This window comes from Pseudophryne corroboree, chromosome 3, assembly GCF_028390025.1.
Source record: "Pseudophryne corroboree isolate aPseCor3 chromosome 3, aPseCor3.hap2, whole genome shotgun sequence".
Taxonomy (NCBI): domain Eukaryota; kingdom Metazoa; phylum Chordata; class Amphibia; order Anura; family Myobatrachidae; genus Pseudophryne; species Pseudophryne corroboree.
Genome location: NC_086446.1, coordinates 213,173,658 through 213,198,661, shown reverse-complemented (window position 1 = coordinate 213,198,661; position 25,004 = coordinate 213,173,658). Strand labels below are relative to the sequence as shown.

The 25,004-nt window shown below is 45.3% G+C and overlaps 1 long non-coding RNA gene across 2 annotated transcripts in view; it reads right to left on the bottom strand.

The window, feature by feature from the left end:
- LOC135057603 (uncharacterized) overlaps positions 1 to 25,004 on the bottom strand; it is a 240,579-nt gene that overhangs the window by 80,753 nt on the left and 134,822 nt on the right. Inside the window, exon 3 of one of the 2 annotated variants that reach the window (XR_010244235.1) lies at positions 12,813 to 12,900. The exons of the other annotated variant lie outside the window; for it this stretch is intronic. This is a non-coding gene — a long non-coding RNA (uncharacterized LOC135057603). The remainder of the gene's footprint in view (positions 1 to 12,812; positions 12,901 to 25,004) is intronic. 2 annotated transcript variants of the gene reach the window in all.

Below are 25,004 nucleotides of genomic sequence, written 5' to 3'. Positions count from 1 at the left end.
GAGAAGACATCCAAAAACTCTCGATAAGCCTCAGGAACTAACTCCACGTCCAACTTGGCCGACGCACGGAGTGGAACGACAGGAGTAAGACAATTCAATCGGCAGAAAGGACTCCAAGAAATTATTTGTGTCGACCCCCAGTCGACATGAGGGTTGTGTAGCCTGAGCCAGGGAAAACCCAAAACGAGATCGTGAGACATTTCCTGAATAACTAGAAACTTCAGTTGTTCATGATGTAAAGCTCCCACTTGTAGCTGAATTGACTCAGACTGACTCGTAATCAAGGCGTTAGGAATTTGAACCCCGTTAATGGCTGTAATAGTAATAGGTCGTTCGACCAACTGTAATTTCAAACCCAAACTCTGGGCGCAGGAAAGAGAAATAAAATTCCCTGCAGCACCTGAATCCAAAAGAGCCATAACGGTCTTGACTTTTGTTTTAGTAGACAAAGATACTGAGAGTAAACAGTCCACTTCTGGAGAAGATTGAGAAACCACACCCAGCTTGACTTCCCCGGAACAGGCTAGGATTGCCCGTTTCCCGGGCGAGCTTTGCAAGACTTGAGGAAGTGATCCGCGGCTCCACAGTAGAGGCAAAGTTTGTTCTCACGCCGACGCTGTCGCTCCTCTGGAGACAGTCGAGACCGATGGTTTAGACGGAGGAGCCCGGAATCTGCACCGATCAGACCGAGAACGTTCGCCAACTCGTTCCTGCATGCGGAGATCCACTTTCACACAGAGCGAGATCAACTGTTCCAAGGAATCTGGCAAATCTCTTGTAATCAATTCGTCTTTAAGACGGTCGGACAGCCCGTTCCAGAAAGCGGCCCGTAAGGCATCATTATCCCAGCGCAATTCGGAAGCTATGGTCTGAAAATGAATCACATACTGACCCACTGAACGAGAGCCTTGTCGAACTCTAAGAAGATCTGAAGAGGCAGCGGCCGTTCTGCCAGGCTCATCAAAGATCCGGCGGAAAGATGAGATGAAATTAGTGTAGTTGGAAACCAAAGGATCAGATCGCTCCCATAAAGGAGACACCCATTCCAACGCTGAACCCTCAAGCAAGGAAATAATGTATGCTACTTTGGATCGATCCGTGGGAAAATTGTGTGCGAGGAGTTCAAACTGCACCTCGCACTGGTTAAGAAAACCACGGCAATTCTTCGGGTTGCCGTTGTAGCGAGAGGGAGTGGGAAGCTGAAGGCGTGACCTGGTACCGGACACTGCGTGAGCATTAACAGGAACGACTGCCGGAGTGGGTACTGGAGCTGGAACTGGAACTACTGAAGCCAGGGAAACCTGAATTTGATCCAACCTGCCGGATAGCTCTTGGAGATACCGCATCACCTGGTTTTGCGCCGCTTCCTGACTCTGTACACGGGAAACCAGATCCTGGATGGCACTTGCTTCTGGGTTCCGATTCCCCGGGTCCATGGGGCCTGTGTATACTATCACTGACCTGGTCGAAGGGTGTTGTGGACTCGGGGCTTCTTCCGGTGACAGGGAAGAGGAACCGCTACTGGGTCGCAATAGAGATGGCCGGATGTAGGTCTTCTTCATACAGGATGAAGACGGTAAGCAGGAAGCACGGAGGAATGATGAAGGTCTCCTGAAAAACAAGACTAGTGAAAGTGCTGAGTGCTGAGGTACAGAGATGCTGGTATTATTGAGGTGCTGAAGGCACTGAGGTGCTGAGACACCGAGGTACTGAGGTGTTGGAGTTCTGTGATACTAAGGTGCAGAGGCACCGGAGTGCTGAGGAACAGAGGCACTGAGGTGCCGAGGTACTGAGGTGCTGATGGCGCTCAGGCGCCTTGGTGGCACGGAGGTGCGTGATAGCGCTCGGGCGCTTGGAGGCACGGAAGTGCGTGATGGCGCTCGGGCGCTTGGAGGCACGGAGGTGCGTGATGGCGCTCGGGCGCTTGGAGGCACGGAGGTGCGTGATGGCGCTCGGGCGCTTGGAGGCACGGAGGTGCGTGATGGCGCTCGGGCGCTTGGAGGCACGGAGGTGCGTGATGGCGCTCGGGCGCTTGGAGGCACGGAGGTGCGTGATGGCGCTCGGGCGCTTGGAGGCACGGAGGTGCGTGATGGCGCTCGGGCGCTTGGAGGCACGGAGGTGCGTGATGGCGCTCGGGCGCTTGGAGGCACGGAGGTGCGTGATGGCGCTCGGGCGCTTGGAGGCACGGAGGTGCGTGAAGACACTGGAGACACTGGGACACTGGAGACACTGGGACACTGGAGACACTGGAGACACTGGGACACTGGAGACACTGGAACACTGGAACACTGGAGACACTGGAGACACTGGAGACACTGGAGACACTGGAGACACAGCGGAAAATAGGAACAAGGGAGCTCTGGAAATCACTGCTTCAGACAAGCAGAACGATGATACACAGGCGCCGGCTCCCTGCTCGGCGTCTGGCTTTGAACCTCCCGCCTTGGTCTGATTGGCGGAGCGGGCAGATGACGTCAGCCCCGCTCCGCCTACCTAATCTAAAGCAGCATGGCGGCGCCCTCGCTCCGGGAGCCGCCGGAGAGACCCGCCGACCCGACGCCGGACCCCCGAGGCCGCCGGAGGGGAGAGACGCCAGGCCATCCAGGACACCCGCAGCGGTAAGCGCGGCCGCCGCTGCCCGCGGGGTGTGACAGTCGTGTTCCATCACTCACTGAGTAAGCTATTAAGCGCTTGTCTCGCTTGTAGGAGTTCAATAAAGGTATCAGGAGCAAACGTAGATTTATGGATCACTTCTAGATGCCTAATTTTCTCTAACAAGTCAGTCCTACATTCAACCTTTTTTTTAACAAAGAAAAGAGAAAAAATTCCAGCGCTAATTAAACCACCAAGCTTAATATACTAATTGGTCTTCGGTTAAATTACCTAAAATAAATGCAACTCCCAACTGGGCAGTACTGATATGCCCACCAATAAACAACAGCACAAGATAAAAGAATTATCAGGGAGCGCATATATAGTCTAAAATTTAATACAATTTAAACAAAATAACGTATCAATAAAATTACATACACAGATGAAATATAATTATTTAAAAAAGTTAGCAATGTTATGATTCCTCCAGCGGTAAAAAATATATATATTTATTAGAGATGTGCAGCGGGAATTTTTTGGGTTTTGTGTTTTGGATTCGGTTCCGCGGTCATGTTTTGGATTCGGACGTGTTTTGGTAAAACCTCCCTTAAGAATTTTTGTCAGATTCGGGTGCGTTTTGAATCATAGAATTTGGGGGTAATTTTGATCCTATAGTATTCTTAACCTCAATAACCAGAATTTCCACTCATTTACAGTCTATTCTGAACACCTCACAATATTATTTTTAGTCCTAAAATTTGCACCGAGGTCACTGGATGACTAAGCTAAGCGACCCAAGTGGGCGGCACAAACATCTGGCCCATCTAGGAGTGGCACTGCAGTGTCAAACAGGATGGCACTTAAAAAAATAGTCCCCAAACAGCACATGATGCAAAGATAAATAAAAAAAAATAAGAGGTGCAAGATGGAATTGTCCTTGGGCCCTATGTTGTATAAACAGGATATGCACACTTTAACAAACCCATCATTTCAGCGACAGGGTCTGCCACATGACTGTGGCTGAAATGATTGGTTGGTTTGGGCCCCCACCAAAAAAGAAGCAATCAATCTCTCCTTGCACAAACTGGCTCTACAGAGGTAGGATGTCCACCTCCGTCTCATCGTCCGATTCCTCACCACTTTCACTGTGTACATCCCCCTCCTCAGAGTATTAATTCGTCCCCACTGGTAATCACCATCACAGGTCCCTGTGTACTTTCTGGAGGCAATTGCTGGTAAATGTCTCCACAGAGGAATTTATTATAATTCATTTTGATGAACATCATCTTCTCCACATTTTCTGGAAGTAACCTCCTACGCTGGTTACCGGCTGCACTAAACACTCTTTTGGAGCACACACTGGAGGGGGGGAAACTTAGGTAAAATAAAGTCAGTTTGTGCAAGGGCCTCCAAATTGCCTCTTTTTCCTGCCAATATACGTACGGACTGTCTGACATGCCTACAGTGATGCTGTCACTCATATAATCCTCCACCATTCTTTCAATGGTGACAGAATCATATGCAGTGACAGTAGACAACATGTCAGTAATCATTGGCAGGTCCTTCAGTCCGGACCAGATGTCAGCACTTGCTCCTGACTGCCCTGCATCACCGCCAGCGGGTGGTTTGGGAAATTTTATCCTTTTCCTGGCAGCTCCAGTGGCGGTAGAAAATGAAGGAGGAGCTGTTGGTGGGTCACGTTCCGCTTGACAGGACAAGTGTCTCACCAGCAGGTCTTTGAACATCTGCAGACTTGTATCTGCTGGAAAGAGAGATACAACATAGGGTTTAAACCTAGGATCGAGCACGGTGGCCAAAATGTAGTGCTCTGATTTCAACAGATTTACCACCCGTGAATCCTGGTTAAGCGAATGAAGGGCTCCATCCACATGTCCCACATGCCTAGCGGAATCGCTCCGTTTTAGCTCCTCCTTCAATCTCTCCAGCTGCTTCTACAAAAGCCTGATATGGGGATGACCTGACTTAGGCTGGCAGTGTCTGAACTGACCTCACGTGTGGCAAGTTCAAAGGGTTGGAGAACCTTAAACAACATTGAAATCATTCTCCACTGTGCTTGAGTCAGGCGCATTCCCCCTCCTTTGCCTATATCGTAGGCAGATGTATAGGCTTGAATGGCCTTTTGCTGCTCCTCCATCCTCTGAAGCATATAGAGGGTTGAATTCCACCTCGTTACCACCTCTTGCTTCAGCTGATGGCAGGGCATGTTCAGGAGTGTTTGCTGGTGCTCCAGTCTTCGGCACGCAGTGGCTGAATGCCGACAGCATCTCCTGCACTCCCCTGTCGTTTTTTCTAAAGTTCTGCACCACCAAATTCAGTGTATGTGCAGAACATGGGACGTGCTGGAATTTGCCCAGATGTAATGCACGCACAATATTGGTGGCATTGTCACAAATCCCCAGGAGAGTCCAATTGGGGAAAGCCAATCTGTGATGATGTTACTCAGTTTCTGTAAGAGGTTGTCAGCTGTGTGCCTCTTATGGAAAGTGGTGATACAAAGCGTAGCCTGCCTAGGAACGAGTTGGCATATGCAAGATGCTGCTACTGGTGCCGCTGCTGCTGTTGTTGCTGCGGGAGGCAATACATCTACCCAGTGGGCTGTCACAGTCATATAGTCCTTAGTCTGCCCTGCTCCACTTGTCCACATGTCCGTGGTTAAGTGAACAGTGGGTACAACTGCATTTTTTAGGACACTGGTGACTCTTTTTCTGACATCTGTGTACATTCTTGTTATCAACTGCCTAGAGAAGTGGAACCTAGATGGTATTTGGCACCGGGGACACACTACCTCAAGCAATTGTCTAAGTCCCTGTGAACTAACGGCGGATTCCGGATGCACATCTAACACCAACATAGTTGCAACAGGATGACTGCTGTGATATTTCATCTTTCTCGCAAAGGACTGTTGGGCAGTCAATTGCTTACTGGAAGTAGTACAAGTGGTCTTCCGACTTCCCCTCTGGGATGACGATTGACTCCCAGTAGCAACAACAGCAGCGCCAGCAGCAACAGCAGCAGTAGGCGTTCCACTCAAGGATCCATCAGAGAAATCCCAGTTAGGAGAGGACTCGTCAGACTTGCCAGGGACATGGCCTGCAGGACTATTGGCGTTCCTGTCTAAGGAGGAAATTGACATTGAGGGAGTTGGTGGTGTGGTTTGCAGGAGCTTGGTTACAAGAGGAAGAAGGGATTTAGTTGCCAGTTGACTGCTTCCGCGGTCACCTAAAGTTTTTGAACTTGTCAATGACTTCTGATGAATGCGCTCCAGGTGACGTATAAGGGAGGATGTTCCTAGGTGGTTAACGTCCTTACTCCTACTTATTACAGCTTGACAAGGGCAACACACGGCTTGACACCTGTTGTCCGCATTTCTGTTAAAATAATTCCACACCGAAGAGGTGATTATTTTTGTATTTTGACTAGGCATGTCAATGGCCTTATTCATCCCACGGACAACAGGTGTCTCCCCGGGTGCCTGACTTAAACAAACAACCTCACCATCAGAATCCTCCTTGTCAAATTCCTCCTCAGTGCCAGGAACACCAATATCCTCATCCTTGTGTACTTCAACAGTGACATCTTCAAGTTGAATATCAGGAAGTGGACTGTGGGTGCTCCTTCCAGCACTTGCAGGGGGCGTGCAAATGGTGGAAGGAGCCACCTCTTCCCATCCAGTGTTGGGAAGGTCAGGCATCGCAACCGACACAATTGGACTCTCCTTGGGGATTTGTGATTTAGAAGAACGCTCAGTTCTTTGCTGTGCTTTTGCCAGCTTAACTCTTTTCATCTTTTTAGCGGAAGGATGAGTGCTTCCATCCTCATGTGAAGCTGAACCACTAGCCATGAACAAAGGCTAGGGCCTCAGCCATTCCTTGCCACTCTGTGTCATAAATGGCATATTGGCAAGTTTACGCTTCTCCTCAGACGCTTTTCATTTAGATTTTTGGGTCATTTTACTGAACTTTTGTTTTTTGGATTTTACATGCTCTCTACTATGACATTGGGCATCGGCCTTGGCAGACGACGTTGATGGCATTGAATCATCTCTGCCATGACTAGTGGCTGCAGCTTCAGCACTAGGTGGAAGTGGATCTTGATCTTTCCCTATTTTACCCTCCAAATTTTTGTTCTCCATTTTTGTGTGGAATTATATGCCAGTAATATATCTGGAATTAGACGGCAGTAATGTCTGGAATTAGATACCACTAGATAGATACCAGATACCACTGTGACTGGAATGATGATGACCTATGCACAGCACCCTACAGCAGCAAGATGCAGCACGAGACACTGGACTTTTAGTAATGTACTGTAGTATACCGGTCACCACAATGCAGCACAAGACAATGAGCAGTGATACTGAGCACTGATAAGGATACTAGAACTGACACTGGGCAGCGAGATGCAGCACTGGACTATTGTACTGTAGTATACTGGTCAGCACAATGCAGCACAAGACAATGAGCAGTGATACTGGGTACTGATGAGGATACTAGAACTGACACTGGGCAGCGAGATGCAGCACTGGACTGTTATACTGAAATATACTAGTCATCACAATGCAGCACAAGACAATGAGCAGTGATACTGAGCACTGATGGAGATACTAGAACTGACACTGGGCAGCGAGATGCAGTACTGGACTATTGTACTGTAGTATACTGGTCACCACAATGCAGCACAGATACTGAGCAATGATATTGAGCTGATATTGAGCTTTCCACTCAGAGAACGTAGCCACGTCCTCTTGCTCTCTCTACAATGCGACGCGCGGCTGTTTACATGGAATCCGAATCTCGCGAGAATCCGACAGCGGGATGATGACGTTTTGCCTCGTTTGGGTTTTCCGAGTCAGGCGGGAAGAACCGAGGCTGCCTCGGACCCGTGTAAACCATGTTGAGTTCGGTTCTCGGAGAACCGAACCCGCTCATCTCTAATATTTATTATGTGCAAAAAAACTTCTTTTGTATCTCCATATATCAGAAAACCCGGATTAATTTAGTAACATAGTAACATAGTATTTGAGGTTGAATAGAGGTAAAATTGCCCATCGTGTTCAACCTGTTAATTTAAGCACAGTCTCTTGTTTATATAGGGTTAGTACTACTTTAAGCCACAAACCAAGCATAGCCAATTTGTAGCATTCTGTAGCTGTTTTTATTTAATGTGTGGAGGCAGATCCGGAAAAGTTAGTCAGCAAGGTATTGTTAGAGACCCCGCTCCTTTAGCTGTATCACACAATTATTCAGTTGCAGCCGAGGGCATCAATCGATATAACAATAATGTAAAGAGAGTGTTAGAGCTGTATTACCTACAGCGTAATGTTCATGCTCACACCGCTGCCTCCAGGGCTCGTAGTGTGCTTTTCAGGTAATACAGCAGGCATGTTCACAAGGCAACGCTGACCTCTCGGCAAGGTCACTTGCACATCCATCAGCTGCTAATTGCAGAGCGACGGAGTTTGCGGAGTGAGGGTCCGGTAATGACAGTAGTCAGCAGGAGATATATCAGGCAGAGTCCAGTGTAAAAGCCCTGTTCCTTACATGTTTCTCCGCAAATATACAGCTGCGGTTTCATCAGAGGATGAAGTCAGGGCTTCCCTGAGCCATTTTTATTCCCAGTTGGACCAATCACAGAGTAGATCTTAATCATTAACACCTGTAAGGTAATCACTCACATTCAACTGTGCATGTCTAGAGTTGAATAAACTTATCAACAGACCAATTAGATCAAAAAAGCTTGGTGGTCACATATTCGATAAATATATAAACATTAAAATAATATTTCATACTTAATTCATAAAAATAAATAGAAATAAAGATCAACAGTAAAAGCAATGATGTGAATGATCTGGGAAGTGTTGAGTATTTAAAATCTATATTGGCCATTAGGAATGTTTGTCTCCTAGATTCTTCATTGCTTCATTGATTCATCTGTTGTCGATGTCATCTAGTCGATGCCTCATGTCGGTCGCTGTATTTGAGTTCAAGTATCGAGATTCAAGGTAATGAAGGTCGGAAAGCTTCGAGTCCATCACAATCTCTATTGTCCTCCAAATTGGCAACTTTGTTTGCCATGTGTGTGAGATCAGATTGAATGGAAGAAATGCGTGCCTGGAAGGAGTCCTGAATCCGCTTTTCGATACTTAGCAGGTCCTGTTGGAGGAGTGGGGAGGGAGCACAGGTGTGCCAGGACTGCAGCCATGTCCGAATTCTCCACAGTAACAGGTTGATGCTGGCATTTAGAGGGAGAACTCGATGGATGGGAGAACGGGAGTGGGTATAGTAGTTTCAGTAACAGAGGTCCCAAACAATGTGTGGGAGGCAGCAGAGTGTGAGGCCGCAGCTGGATCTTTTTTAGATTTACCAGAGCCACGTTGTCTTGTCATTGGTCAGAGCAGAAAAGAACAAAAATCTAGGACAGGGTCTAGCGTGATAAAACATTAAGATTCACAACACATCAATTCCTCCACATGGCTTGGTCATACAACATTACAACACTTTTAGCATGTCAACATTGATGGCTGGGCAGACATCCAGGTCCTTAGTCAAGGTAGTTGTATTAGAGCGAGGCAAAAGGAGAACACATCAGCATGTGGAGATGTGATAGCTGGAACACTAGTAAACTGAAAGAAGCAGGAGTAGGCAGCAATATCACCACCAGGGATATCGTCCAAACTGAAAAACAGGCCAATAATTTAGGGATACTGTAAATCCCAACAAGAACTATGGCTGTAGTATGATAGGTCAAATAACGGAGGTGTCCAACCTGCTGGCTAGCAGAAGCAGTTCATGGGCATTCTCCTGGACAGGGCTTGAGCTCTCCCATGTTGACAACGGGGAACAGAATGCAGTCTGTGCTGCAGTGGAGCTGGCAGTGTCTCAAGGCAACTTACAGCCCAATACTATGAGAGGGTGAGAGTGTGCAGGGGGGAAGGTAATGTGCAGAGAGTCAGGTTCATCTGTCAGTTGGGGCCCCAGCCTAGGTCTTCCTATCAGGTCCTCAGCATGGAGCCAGGGAGCTGGAGTTAGAGAGGCCACTGCAACTAGCTGTCCCCGATCCAAGATGGCCACCTCCCGTGATCGCCAGCCAGGACCCCCACTATATGTGGTGTGTACAGGCTCCCGGTGAAGTACCAGCTCCAGCCGGCCTCTAGGTATGCAGTGGAATGGGTGGAGTAGAGCTGGGCGGATGGTAGCTGCGATTAGCAGGTGTCCATCCACGGACCTCTGGCAGGCCGCGGCTGGGGAACTCGAGGTCCCGGATTCACTGTGGTGGGGAGGCCACAACCTGCAGGGATGAAAGTAACCATCCTCCAGCTCCGCAGCTTTGCCCCACTGATACAGGGTGATTAGGGAGGCTTAGGTCAACAGGAATGGAGCGCTGTGGTGGGGGTAGCAGGGGGTAAAAAGATATATTTCCCCAATGTCCCGTGGAGCTCTCACCAAACATGACTACACAGCTTGCAGTCCAAGCCATGACCCCAGCACCATGTTTTAAGCAAGGTATTCATCAATATTGTAGTACATATATGATATCATAAATCTAAAACAAACATGTTGCCACTTCAACAGACAGGCAGAAACATTCCAACTGTCAGGCTGTTCAGAACTCGGGATTCCGGCATCGGTATAGTGATTTTTTATTTTTTTTATTTTCTAAATTAATTACATGAATAGTTTTTTTTTATCAATTAATCAATTTTAATCAATCAATCAATTATTATAACTGCCTGCCACTACATACTCCAACTTCATTTCTCTGTACTGTCCTGGGGCCTCTTCTTTTGAAAACATTCTTTCTATAGGGTCATATATTTTATTAAAACGAGGTGGTCAAAATTGACTGGAAATTGCTGGAAATTAGATCAATAACACTGAAGGAGCAAACACAGGCCCATAGCTGTTTTAGCAAGTTAAAAAAACATCCAGATCCAAAACACCTCAGGGATGGTTTGACAAAACCAGAAAACAGAAGCAAAAGACAGGGTGGCAAAACCAAAACACAGAGGTCTGCACACATTTATAGTTAACAGTATTCCATATTACACTGATGCCACTACACATGCCACACCATGCTCTCAGTTCACAGTATGCCACACAGTGCTTAGGTATATACAGCAACCTGTTAGACAGCTCTATGACCAGAGTGCAGTTGGGGCAGGCCCCAGAAGTGAGCCCCCTAAGCTTCTGGGCCATATAGCAATGGCACGTCCTGCACACACAATAGCTATGCCCATGTAAGTACAAAATACAAATTATTTACTGCTAGCTGTTTTTTTTTTCCTTTCTCTGTTTGCACTGTCTCTGTGCACCCTATCATAGTCTTCCGTTATCTCTACCCAATCCTATTTCTTTCTCATATCACTCTGGGGGAGAAGTATAATTTGTCACAATTATCTTGCAATCATCTCTCTGTCATTGGTTGCTCATAACCACGTATCAAGTCTTCTTGCCAAGAGAGCTATTCTGATATAGAGGTGTCCTGGGTATGTTGTTGCTTCTGCGTTTTGGTCCTGAAACTTGAAATGTGCATGCAAGTAAATTTTGCAAAAAGAAGCCTATGGGCTTTGATGACTTTCTGGAGCCTGATCACAGCCACATAGAAACCTATGCAGTTTACTGTGCTGTGGGACTGCATATTTGTTTTATAAACCTTGAGAAATTATATAGATTGTGAGAGCACATATGTGAGTGAAGGTAGGAAAATATTTTATCTTTAACTGGAGAACCCATTTAAAGAGTGTAGGCTAATTTGGGTGCAGCATGAGTTGCCGGCGGCCGGGTCCCCGGCGGTGGGATCCCGACCGCCAGCTTGTCGATAGCGGGGCGAGTGCAAATGAGGCCCTTTCGGGCATGGTGGCGTGCTATGCTATCTATTCTCCCTCCAGGGGGGTCATGGACCCCCAAGAGGGAGAAAAGGTGTCGCTATGCCAGTTGTCGGGATTCCGGCACCGGGATCCCAACAACCAGTATACTAAATACCACCCGCTAATTTAACTTCAGATTTTTGTAGCTACAAATATTTTTGCCAGTAAATATATTAGATATGTTTCTTATTCTATGACAGTTATTACTATTATTGTATGCCTGTTTTAAGTCTTTATAAACACTATTCTCAGTTATACAGTATCTGTAGTTCAAACAATGAAAATAGTTAAAACAGAAACAAGCACAGATTCACGGTCCAGTAATAAAGATAAAAATTATATAAACACATAAATAAAAGGGATTAGGGGTATATTAAATGTTTTACACTTCAATCGCTTTCATGTTGTACTTGAAAAATAGATTGTGCATTCATGTCCACACAATGAAAAGATTGCTGCAATAGGAACAACAGAAAGAAAAATATAAGAAGCTCATTTTCTATGTCAATTCATAGAGTAGTGTGAAAAGATTTTGCTAGGCAGCCGTTGTTACTCTGTGTGCCACTTCCAATGAATGCCTGCTGATGCAATCTAGAACGCAGAAGGATTCTTCTCCATACCTCCTATTGTGAAGACACACTAATATTTGAGAAATTACAGATACTGCACGAACATAGTCTTAGTAACTCCTGCTGAATAAATCATCTTTTTTGATGGAATCTTCGAAATAACAGGGCCATCTTTTTAGACATAAACTAGCATGTACATATATAATTAACTTGTAGTCTACATCAAATAGTAGAGACATTTCAAAAGCACAAGATTATGATAAGATAAATTGCCTGATAAAATTATTAGTTGTAATATTTGATGTTATTTTGTGTAGTGGCAAAGAGGGCAACATCAATTGCAATGACATTAGCATTTTCGCATTACTTTCTGCACGAGCATTGGCAGAAATATATAGGTTCTCTACTGAGAAATAAAGAAACATTATTGATAAAGGGAGTAACTTTTGGTGAATAGATTGCAAAACTGGAATACATACTATATCCCAGCAGTCGGGATGCCGGCGGTCACATGACCAACCGCAGCAACCTGACATTGAAGATGCCAACATCGGAGGGGGTAAGTGTTTCTACCCCCCATCACCTACACCCTACCCTAACCCTCTGTCGGTGGAAGCTAGGGCTAACCCTCCGGGGGTGTCGGCTATGGTTAACACTCAGGGGTTGGCGACTAGGGCTAATCCCCTTAGCACCTATCCCTAACCCCCCTATTGTCTAACCCTAAACCCCCCCCCCCAGGCCCTAACATCTACCCCGATACTCACCGTCGAGATGTCAGCTGTCTGTGATCTGATGCCAGTCTTGTGAGTGGTGTTGAGATTCTGGCATCTTACCCAGGGGTTTGCCCCCATTCTAGAAATTAAAGTAAAGTATATAAATATTATAGAGATAAGGTATAATCTCCATGTATATGCACATATACTGAATGATTAAAATAATATAATTTCCTCATGATAATAAGTTTATAGTCATACAATAAACCTGAGGAATAAAAAAAATATACAGTAATGTATTCCTCAGTTAAATATGGCACAATGCCTCAAATTTCAGTTCACCACTGCTCATTCTTGTGTACCTGTTTTATATATGTGATATTCATGTTTGTATGCAATGCTGATATTTTCGCAACAGGGCGATTATCAGCAGACTGTGCATGTGCTGTGATTGCACTGTGCATGTGCCAAGGAACCTTTGCAATGACACTTGTACTGACATGTTATATGCAGAGTGATTGACAGGAAGGGACCATTTGGGGGAGTTAACATGGGAGTGGAGACAAAAAAGCAGGCATGTCATGGCCGTTTGAAGTGAGTATCTGACTTCAGCTGCAATCATGTATGTAAAGAAGTATGGCGCCAGCGTTGTTTTTTGCCACGGCCAGTCTGCGTAGCCATAGGCCAACCCTAGAAGACGATGTTCCTTGTTTTTGCGTTGGTGCACAATTACGAAAGACAATATGATGGCCTCGGTGGGCGTCTATATTCTGTCCTGGGTGGCAGCTTCACTTGCAATGGTTAGCAGTTCAGTAACCTAGAAAGACGCAGCTATGTTTCCATTTGAGATTAAGAATTAGATGCAAATGTCACCACCAATGCATTTTTGTACGCAGTGGCTGTACGACAATGGAGGTAATTCCAAGTTGACCGCAGCAGGATTTTTGATAGCAATTGGGCAAAACCATGTGCACTGCAGGGGAGGCAGATATAACATGTGCAGAGAGAGATAGATTTGGGTGGGTTATTTTATTTCTGTGCAGGGTAAATACTGGCTGCTTTATTTTTACACTGCAAATTAGATTGCAGATTGAACACACCCCACCCAAATCTAACTCTCTCTGCACATGTTATATCTGCCTCCTCTGCAGTGCACATGGTTTTGCCCAATTGCTAACAAAAATCCTGCTGCGATCAACTTGGAATTACCCCCAATATGCAAATGCCGTAGGAGGCACCTTGTGTATTATGTCCACTGCTAGCTTATCAGTCACAGCATTCAACCTCTGAGTATCCCCCATGTTACTCAGGATGTCCAGGAAAACTATTCTGCTGGGACATGCTCAGAAAACGGGGCAGACATGTCTCCATATTTGTAATGCTTTCTCCACTGCCCTGAAATGTCTGCAGCTTATCAATTAAGTATGACTAACAGGACCCTGCGACTGGAGCTCCAGCTCCATCACAAGACATGGACACTGCGTTTCTGGCACATGTGCAGTAGCAAAAATATTGAACAATTGCAACTGAATTGGGACTGCGTCTAGAGCTGAATCAGCCCCTCTCCGTGTAGCTGATTTTGCTTGACATTGCTTTAACGCTTTTTACGGTCTATGGGGTTAATACGGAGTTTGATTTTGGACATCTTGCATAGAGTCAAATTTGCAAACTGATTCTGTGCATGCCCATAAAATAGGCTACAAACACCAAACCTGACACTGTGTTATGGGCTGTCTAATGTAGTCCATACTTGCCAAACTTTTTAGTCTCCACTCAGGTAGAAGCTCAGAAGAGATGCAACAGGCTAATTCAGGGGGTGGGGTGGAACTGTGATGTCATTAGCCTCCATCCCTAAGATGAGGAAATGTCTGCAATTCGTGGGTAGGGGGCTACATTACACTATTAGCCCTGCCCCTTCACACGGCTGCCGAAAGTATATTCATTTTATCTCCATCCTGCCCGCTTTACTAGTAAGCAGGTGGGAATCCGCGGGATGCAGGAGAGTCACCTACCCTTCCGGGGCTGCAGGAGACTATCCGAAAACCGGGAGACTCCCACAGCTTCACGGAGAGTAGCTATGTATGATGTAGTCTGAGTAGAGTAAGAGTTTATTTGTATGATTGTGAACAAATGCAGTCCCCTCTGGAGATGCAAGATTGTCAAAGCTGCAGCGACTGCAGGTGCAAATAAACACTGATGAGGATGACGACAGTCGCTGGCATTGACTGACTGCTTTTGATTGACTGACTGTGATTTAGGGGTCTATTTACTAAGCCTTGGATGGAGATAAAGTGGATGGAGATAAAGTACCAGCCAACCAGCTAACTGACATTTTTGAAACACAGCCTGCAACATGACATTTACAGTAGGAGCTGATTGGCTGGTATCTCTGTCCACTTTATCTCCATCCAAGGTTTAGTAAATAGACTCTTTAGCCTTTGAAGCTATGTGCTTTCTTCGTTGTTTTTGCATAAATTATATTATTTTGTGAGTGTACTTAAGCAAGCTTATTAAGATGAACAGTTATACAGTAAATGTGTATTAAAGAGGTTTTTCTTTTAATTCAAACTGATTGCATATACTGTATTGTTCTCTCTCTCTCTCTATATATATATATATATATATATATATATATATATATATATATATATATGCATGTATGACCGGCACTCCAACAGCACAACATAAATACCTGGGTGCCCTCCCGTGGCACTACAGGGCCCAGCAGACAACACAAATTGGTGGGCAGCACTCCAAGGATTTGTAAAAGATTCCACAGCTACACAAGCTTTAGTGATCAACGTTTCAGACGCCTTTATTTGCACCTTTCGTCAGGATACAAATGATATACAATCTACATACCTATATACCACCAGAGCGTGAGAAATCCCTCTTGCCGCTCCCGCGTTTCCGGCACCAGCGCGATGACGTAATACGTCCGTCTCTGTCCTAATGGTAACCATGGGAACCGTGGGCGGGACTGTCTCCACAGCAACGAGGGTAACAAAACACACGGGCCAGCCGGCCCTGCAGGTTAGCGCTAGCTAAGGAATCGTGGAGCACCAAGGGAAGAATAAAATAGACAGACACCACTGCATACACATAACCAACTCCTATCTCCACCACAGTGTGCCTGCGTACCCACACACACGGCCCATGTGGTTCAAGGAGTATGTCCCTATTACTAAGTGCTACCTCCACCTCCAGCCACCTAGTTCTAGAAACCAAATTGTGAGAGCAAAAGTTAATCCATAGCCACCTACTCCCTGTGGGGGTGTCATCACGACCAAGGCATGTGTATATACCTAACAAACACTAATTCATTCCCACCCCCACATTAGACGGAGGGGATAATTACACGTACCTGCCATGATGATAACCCCCACTAGAGATGGGGGTATAAAATACAGGAGGCAATAATTCCCTTAAAACCCTCATAAATTCATGCAGAGCGTAAAAAGATAAACAACCCAAAGAGCACAAACGGAAAGAACATGTCAAAAATAGGACAGCCAAGGCCCACTCAAAGAAAACATAGGAGAGACAGGTTCTCATTGAGGCCGGAGGGTGCCACAGTATTAAATTCAAAAATCCATCGTGCCTCTAATTGCAACAACTTCCTGTTGCGATCTCCACCTCTTGTCATCGATGGGACATGGTTGATCAATTTGTAACGCAGGGCCGCCATTGTGTGTCTTGCTTCCTTGAAATGCCTGGCTACAGGCTGGTCAATTTCTTTGCCTTCCAAGGCCTGTCTGATAGCTGACCTATGTTGCGCTGCCCTTTCCCTAAACGTACATGCGGTCTTGCCAATATAAGCATATAATATCGGCTCGTGGTTCCCTTTATAGCAACATCTCAAGATACTTGGATGACTTTCTCCAGCCCGTTATACAGGCAGAACCAACTGTTCTTTTGGACACTACTCAGTTGCTACTACTGATACAGAATTTGACACATCTCCCTGATATATGTACATTAGGGAGTGCAGACGTAGTGAGCCTTTATACGAATATTCCTCACACGGAAGGAATAGAGGCGGTTAGAAGTCTACTCCAGGGGAACCTGCACTACAAGGGACCGGATGTTGAATTCTTTCTCGAACTATTGGAGAAGACTCTCACCAGAAATTTTTTCTACTTCGATGGCCAGTTCTACCTTCAGCGGGTGGGCTGTGCCATGGGGAGCAATGTGGCACCGGCCTTCGCGAATGCCTATATGTTGGACATCGAAAAGCGGTTGTTCTTGCAAAATCCAGCGTTTTCAGATGGGCTACTACTCTTCACTCGTTATATAGACGATTTGTTATTGATATGGGCCGGCACTCCAGAAGATTTTGAACTCCGGATGCAAGCGGTCAATCATCTTGATATAAACATCAAGTTTACGTTTGAATGCAGTGCTGACGCTATTCACTATTTGGACGTACTAATTTCCAGGAAGGGGGATGGTTTACAAACCTCTGTGTACCACAAAGTGACCAATAAAAACACGTTGTTACATGCTAAAAGTTTCCATCCGGTGGCCATGAAAAAGGGTCTCCCCTTCTCGCAGTTTCTTCGAGCAAGACGTATCATCAGCAATCAGGAAGACTGCGAGGCGGAGGTAGATAGGATGATAGCCAAGTATGTGGAAAGGGGCTACCTAATTGAAGATCTGATAAGTGCTAAAACAAAAGCCCTGGCACTACCGCGTGCTCAATGCCTGCAAAGGAAAGAGAAAACACCAAAGAAGGTGATTCCATTGGTGACTACTTACAGTACGGCGAGCACTATAGTAAGGAATAAAGCGAGGAAGTTGTGGCCAATTATAAAAACGGACAAGTCATTACCGGTTTTGAACCAATATAAGGTGTTGAATTGTCATCGGAGGGGACGTAACCTTAAGGATTGGTTAGTCCACAATGACACCACAGCCTTGAAAAGAGAATTGAGATCACACTTCCTTACGAAGGCTCCGGGATCATATAAATGCACTGGTTGCACGACCTGTAGATATTTGGAAACCGGACCGGTTGTGCTACATCCGCACTCGGGGAAGAAGGTAGCGATCAAACATGTGCTTACTTGTACATCTAAATTTGTAATTTACATCATCAAGTGTCCCTGTGGTCTTGCTTATATTGGCAAGACCGCATGTACGTTTAGGGAAAGGGCAGCGCAACATAGGTCAGCTATCAGACAGGCCTTGGAAGGCAAAGAAATTGACCAGCCTGTAGCCAGGCATTTCAAGGAAGCAAGACACACAATGGCGGCCCTGCGTTACAAATTGATCGACCATGTCCCATCGATGACAAGAGGTGGAGATCGCAACAGGAAGTTGTTGCAATTAGAGGCAGGATGGATTTTTGAATTTAATACCGTGGCACCCTCCGGCCTCAATGAGAACCTGTCTCTCCTATGTTTTCTTTGAGTGGGCCTTCTTAGCTGTCCTATTTTTGACATGTTCTTTCCGTTTGTGCTCTTTGGGTTGTTTATCTTTTTACGCTCTGCATGAATTTATGAGGGTTTTAAGGGAATTATTGCCTCCTGTATTTTATACCCCCATCTCTAGTGGGGGTTATCATCATGGCAGGTACGTGTAATTATCCCCTCCATCTAATGTGGGGGTGGGAATGAATTAGTGTTTGTTAGGTATATACACATGCCTGGGTCGTGATGACACCCCCACAGGGAGTAGGTGGCTATGGATTAACTTTTGCGCTCACAATTTGGTTTCTAGAACTAGGTGGCTGGAGGTGGAGGTAGCACTTAGTAATAGGGACATACTCCTTGAACCACATGGGCCGTGTGTGTGGGTACGCAGGCACACTGTGGTGGAGATAGGAGTTGGTTATGTGTATGCAGTGGTGTCTGTCTATTTTATTCTTCCCTTGGTGCTCCACGATTCCTTAGCTAGCGCTAACCTGCAGGGCCGGCTGGCCCGGGTGTTTTGTTACCCTCGTTGCTGTGGAGACAGTCCCGCCCACGGTTCCCATGGTTACCGTTAGGACGGAGACGGACGTATTACGTCATCACGCTGGTGCCGGAAACGCGGGAGCGGCAAGAGGGATTTCTCACGCTCTGGTGGTATATAGGTATGTAGATTGTATATCATTTGTATCCTGACGAAAGGCGCAAATAAAGGCGTCTGAAACGTTGATCACTAAAGCTTGTGTAGCTGTGGAATCTTTTACAAATCCTTGGAGTGCTGCCCACCAATTTGTGTTGTCTGCTGGGCCCTGTAGTGCCACGGGAGGGCACCCAGGTATTTATGTTGTGCTGTTGGAGTGCCGGTCATACATGCATGTTAAAGGAAGACTTGTTTTAACAAGAACTGTCTATAGACAAGGCAACCACGCTCTAATATTGTGAATAACGTCAGTGCTGGGAAATTTTTGTGGATGTTATATATTTTCACTAACGGTGGTATTTATTCTTTCTGAACGAGACCTATTGGAGGGAGTATTTGTTAAAACTGAAAAGATGGAGCCTGGAGTTGGTAATTCACAGGCCTTTGGCTTTCAAACAATTAAATTAAATACAGGTGAGCTACTTAGTTTCTCTGAATCAGAGGCAGAAGCAGTACTTGTGAAGGACACTTTTCAAGCCATGGTTGGGGGAGATTCTGCTGAGGATATCTTTTTTGCCCTGCTCAAACTCCGCAAAAGGGAGATCGACTACCATTTACATGGGGTTACGATTTCCGATTATTATAGAGAACGTAAAATACCCAGGGTGTTTAGGATAAAAAATATCCCCACGATTGGGAGAACTAATCCTGAATTCTGCAGGCGGTGGGCAGCGGTATTGAACAAGTGCTCACTAGATTTAATGATTTTGGTGGTTGAGGAGTCAACTAGGATTCTGAAGGAAACAAGGGTTAAGATCAGCGAGGTGGAACGTGCATCAAATCATATACTGGTGAATGATACCAAAGAGAACTGGGTACAGAAATTGCAGGGGAAAATTGATTCTTATAGATAAGAGCTGATCAAGTACAAAAAGGCTAAGTTGGCAACAGTAAACAAAGATTACGAGGATCAGACAGTGTACCCCTGGGCAACGGGGAGGTATCCCCCACGAAGTAAGATGTTCTTTCCTAAACGTAACACAAGGAAATTTTTGACTGACACAGAGGGGTCGGCAATGGACAGTTCAGCTACTGACTCTGACCAGGCAGCAAGTTCTAGCACGGGGAAGCCCCCTTTAGGGACCTCAACACGGGCAAAAGCAGCGCCAGGAAAAGATGCCGGGGCAAAACAAGGCGGAGTAAACAAGGGGAAAGGCAGAGGAAAATGTTGATTCCAAAAAGTGACTTGATTATTAACCTCTCTTCCCATGTCCTTAGTGAAAATGAGAAATCACTATTAAACAAAGGTTTATCCTTTGTTCCAGTTACAAAGTTTAATAGGTTTGATTGGAAAGTGGATTCCTGGAAACATCAAAGAAATCTGAAATTGAGGGAATTGTATGGAAAGAATGCAGAGATGGAGGAACCAGCAAGGGGGAAACAGCCCATACGAGCCAAGTCATCTTTTGATCCACAAACACACAACGCTGCAATCAAAAGCTATGCGCGTATGTTAGAAGGCAGTGTCGATAACGAGGCCACTAAGTTATCCAGGGCTCCGTCAAATTTAACCAAAGGGGAATTCCAAGCTTTGCTTGATTTGAGCAAGAACAGGTCAGTGGTCATTAGGGCCGCTGATAAGGGGAGAGCCATTGTTCTACAGGACCTGGTAACATACAATGAGGAGGTGTATCATCAATTGAATGACCAAATTGTGTATTGCAAATTGAATACAGATCCAACAATGAGGTTTAAGCAAGAAATTGATGCTATCTTGACAAGAGCATATCAAGAAGCTGTCATAGACAAGCAAACCTTAAAAGCATTGGTGGTGGATCACCCGATTACGCCAATCCTATATACACTCCCAAAGGTCCACAAGAAATTGGATAACCCCCCGGGACGCCCCATAATATCGTCTCGTGGTTCCCTTTATAGCAACATCTCAAGATACTTGGATGACTTTCTCCAGCCCGTTATACAGGCAGAACCAACTGTTCTTTTGGACACTACTCAGTTGCTACTACTGATACAGAATTTGACACATCTCCCTGATATATGTACATTAGGGAGTGCAGACGTAGTGAGCCTTTATACGAATATTCCTCACACGGAAGGAATAGAGGCGGTTAGACGTCTACTCCAGGGGAACCTGCACTACAAGGGACCGGATGTTGAATTCTTTCTCGAACTATTGGAGAAGACTCTCACCAGAAATTTTTTCTACTTCGATGGCCAGTTCTACCTTCAGTGGGTGGGCTGTGCCATGGGGAGCAATGTGGCACCGGCCTTCGCGAATGCCTATATGTTGGACATCGAAAAGCGGATGTTCCTGCAAAATCCAGCGTTTTCAGATGGGCTACTACTCTTCACTCGTTATATAGACGATTTGTTATTGATATGGGCCGGCACTCCAGAAGAATTTGAACTCCGGATGCAAGCGGTCAATCATCTTGATATAAACATCAAGTTTACGTTTGAATGCAGTGCTGACGCTATTCACTATTTGGACGTACTAATTTCCAGGAAGGGGGATGGTTTACAAACCTCTGTGTACCACAAAGTGACCGATAAAAACACGTTGTTACATGCTAAAAGTTTCCATCCGGTGGCCATGAAAAAGGGTCTCCCCTTCTCGCAGTTTCTTCGAGCAAGACGTATCATCAGCAATCAGGAAGACTGCGAGGCGGAGGTAGATAGGATGATAGCCAAGTATGTGGAAAGGGGCTACCTAATTGAAGATCTGATAAGTGCTAAAACAAAAGCCCTGGCACTACCGCGTGCTCAATGCCTGCAAAGGAAAGAGAAAACACCAAAGAAGGTGATTCCATTGGTGACTACTTACAGTACGGCGAGCACTATAGTAAGGAATAAAGCGAGGAAGTTGTGGCCAATTATAAAAACGGACAAGTCATTACCGGTTTTGAACCAATATAAGGTGTTGAATTGTCATCGGAGGGGACGTAACCTTAAGGATTGGTTAGTCCACAATGACACCACAGCCTTGAAAAGAGAATTGAGATCACACTTCCTTACGAAGGCTCCGGGATCATATAAATGCACTGGTTGCACGACCTGTAGATATTTGGAAACCGGACCGGTTGTGCTACATCCGCACTCGGGGAAGAAGGTAGCGATCAAACATGTGCTCACTTGTACATCTAAATTTGTAATTTACATCATCAAGTGTCCCTGTGGTCTTGCTTATATTGGCAAGACCGCATGTACGTTTAGGGAAAGGGCAGCGCAACATAGGTCAGCTATCAGACAGGCCTTGGAAGGCAAAGAAATTGACCAGCCTGTAGCCAGGCATTTCAAGGAAGCAAGACACACAATGGCGGCCCTGCGTTACAAATTGATCGACCATGTCCCATCGATGACAAGAGGTGGAGATCGCAACAGGAAGTTGTTGCAATTAGATGCACAATGGATTTTTGAATTTAATACTGTGGCACCCTCCGGCCTCAATGAGAACCTGTCTCTCCTATGTTTTCTTTGAGTGGGCCTTGGCTGTCCTATTTTTGACATGTTCTTTCCGTTTGTGCTCTTTGGGTTGTTTATCTTTTTACGCTCTGCATGAATTTATGAGGGTTTTAAGGGAATTATTACCTCCTGTATTTTATACCCCCATCTCTAGTGGGGGTTATCATCATGGCAGGTACGTGTAATTATCCCCTCCATCTAATGTGGGGGTGGGAATGAATTAGTGTTTGTTAGGTATATACACATGCCTGGGTCGTGATGACACCCCCACAGGGAGTAGGTGGCTATGGATTAACTTTTGCTCTCACAATTTGGTTTCTAGAACTAGGTGGCTGGAGGTGGAGGTAGCACTTATAATAGAGACATACTCCTTGAACCACATGGGCCGTGTGTGTGGGTACGCAGGCACACTGTGGTGGAGATAGGAGTTGGTTATGTGTATGCAGTGGTGTCTGTCTATTTTATTCTTCCCTTGGTGCTCCACGATTCCTTAGCTAGCGATAACCTGCAGGGCCGGCTGGCCCGTGTGTTTTGTTACCCTCGTTGATGTGGAGACAGTCCCGCCCACGGTTCCCATGGTTACCGTTAGGACAGAGACGGACGTATTACGTCATCGCGCTGGTGCCGGAAACGCGGGAGCGGCAAGAGGGATTTCTCACGCTCTGGTGGTATATAGGTATGTAGATTGTATATCATTTGTATCCTGACGAAAGGCGCAAATAAAGGCGTCTGAAACGTTGATCACTAAAGCTTGTGTAGCTGTGGAATCTTTTACAAATCCTTGGAGTACCGCCCACCAATTTGTGTTATATATATATATATATATATATATATATGTCTCTTTATGAGTCACATCTGACATATCTGAATGCGTACTGCAATTTTTAAAACTTACCATATGCATTTTATGACTGCAAATTTAGATGCAAAGCATTCTAACTGAATACGAGTCCCAAGAAGATCTTGGAAGTATGTTCTTTATTTTACTGTTATTCTTAATGTAATTTTGCCTTTCCTATATTTAAAAAAAAAATCAGTATTTCCTACATTTTTGTTTATGATTGCCATGTTACTTTGCCTTCAATGTTGGGACATCACGCATCTTTCAAATTGTCATTTTGAGGACAATTTTGTTTTTTTGTTTTTAACTTTACAAACATTCACTGGTGGCTGTAATACTCTCCTGTTTCTGAAATCCTGCATCCCTCTCATGGAACAATGGTGGTGCAAGCATGGGGGGACGTCAGGGAAAAGCTGTGGGCAGTGTTGGCATGCGAGACAAATGCTGGTAGGAGGGCATGTGAGGGAAAAGGTGGCAGGCAGATGTGCACGTGAGGAAAGAACTGATGGGCATGTGACAAAAGCTGTTGAGTAGAGTGGCATATGAGGGAAGACTTGTAGGGCAGAAGGGAATGTAAGGGAAAAGGTGGGAGCCAGATGACAATGTGAAGGAAAATCTGGTGGGTATAGTGGCATATGAGGGAAAATGTGATGGGAACATGGGCATGTATGGGAAAAGCTGGTGGGTGGAGGAATGTGTAAGGAAAAAACTGGTGTACCGATATGCTTGTGAGGGAAGACCTGATGAACAGAGGTGTATGTGATGAAAATATGTTATGTTAAGAGGCGTAGTAAGGAAGAGTTGATGAGCAGAGGAGAATGTGAAGGAAAGGTGGCGTAGATTTTTATGTGTCCATTATTTTGTTTCTCTGATTTAGAACAAACACTTTGGTGGCAATTCAAATCTCAGAGACATACGGCTGAACATACTGTATAACTGAGAATTGTGTTATCCTAACATTACACAAAATCCATGCACACCTCTATGGGAATATGTTCAGTAAATATGGTCATAATCAGCAGACATTCTGAGAGGTATTCAAACGATATATCATACCCAATCTTCTTTCTAAAGTGATCGCTGTTATTGTGCATATCGCACCCATAGTAAACAGGTTTAGCTGTGTAAAGGGTTATGGTGCCTCGCTGCCCCTGGGGTAGCGATCTGAAATGATAATACCACGCCTGTCAGCAGAAACAGAACGGATGTGGAAGGGGGTGAAAATAATTGAATACCACCCTCTGACTGTTCTCTTGCACTTTGCGGCCATCACCACTGATAGAATTACCCTACTTATGTGTTGTAGAGGTATATAAGCATTTCATAGTGTCTTTGAAATGCTGCATAAAATATTTATCTATGCAGGACTCAAATGTGTAATCACTACAAAGTGTCTTGTGCCAACTGATTTTGACAAGACGCACACAGATATGAGTTTTGCATATCAAATTAATCAACGAAGTCTCCTGATGCAACCTAGTCGCATTGCGACTAAGATGCATTTTCACCAAAAAGATGTAAGAAATACACCCGATGCTAGAAGAATCACACATTACTAGTGATGAGCGGGTTCGGTTTTACTTGGTTTTACTCGGATTTACTCGGTTCTCAAAACGGCACCTTATTGGCTCACGGATGTCATGTGTTTTGGATAGCCAATAAGAAAAATCCGGATAAAACCGAACTGGCGTTAATTCTGGCGTTAAATCCGAACCCGCTCATCACTACACATTACCTGGCGCCTCGATAGTGACTGTGTGACGTGACTGCAGCAATGATGTATAAGAACTCTTCTGTTTCTCATACTGTATGTTCTCTAGTATGGTGGCTGTTAAGTAACACAATAGTAGCTTTACTTCTGCCCTAAT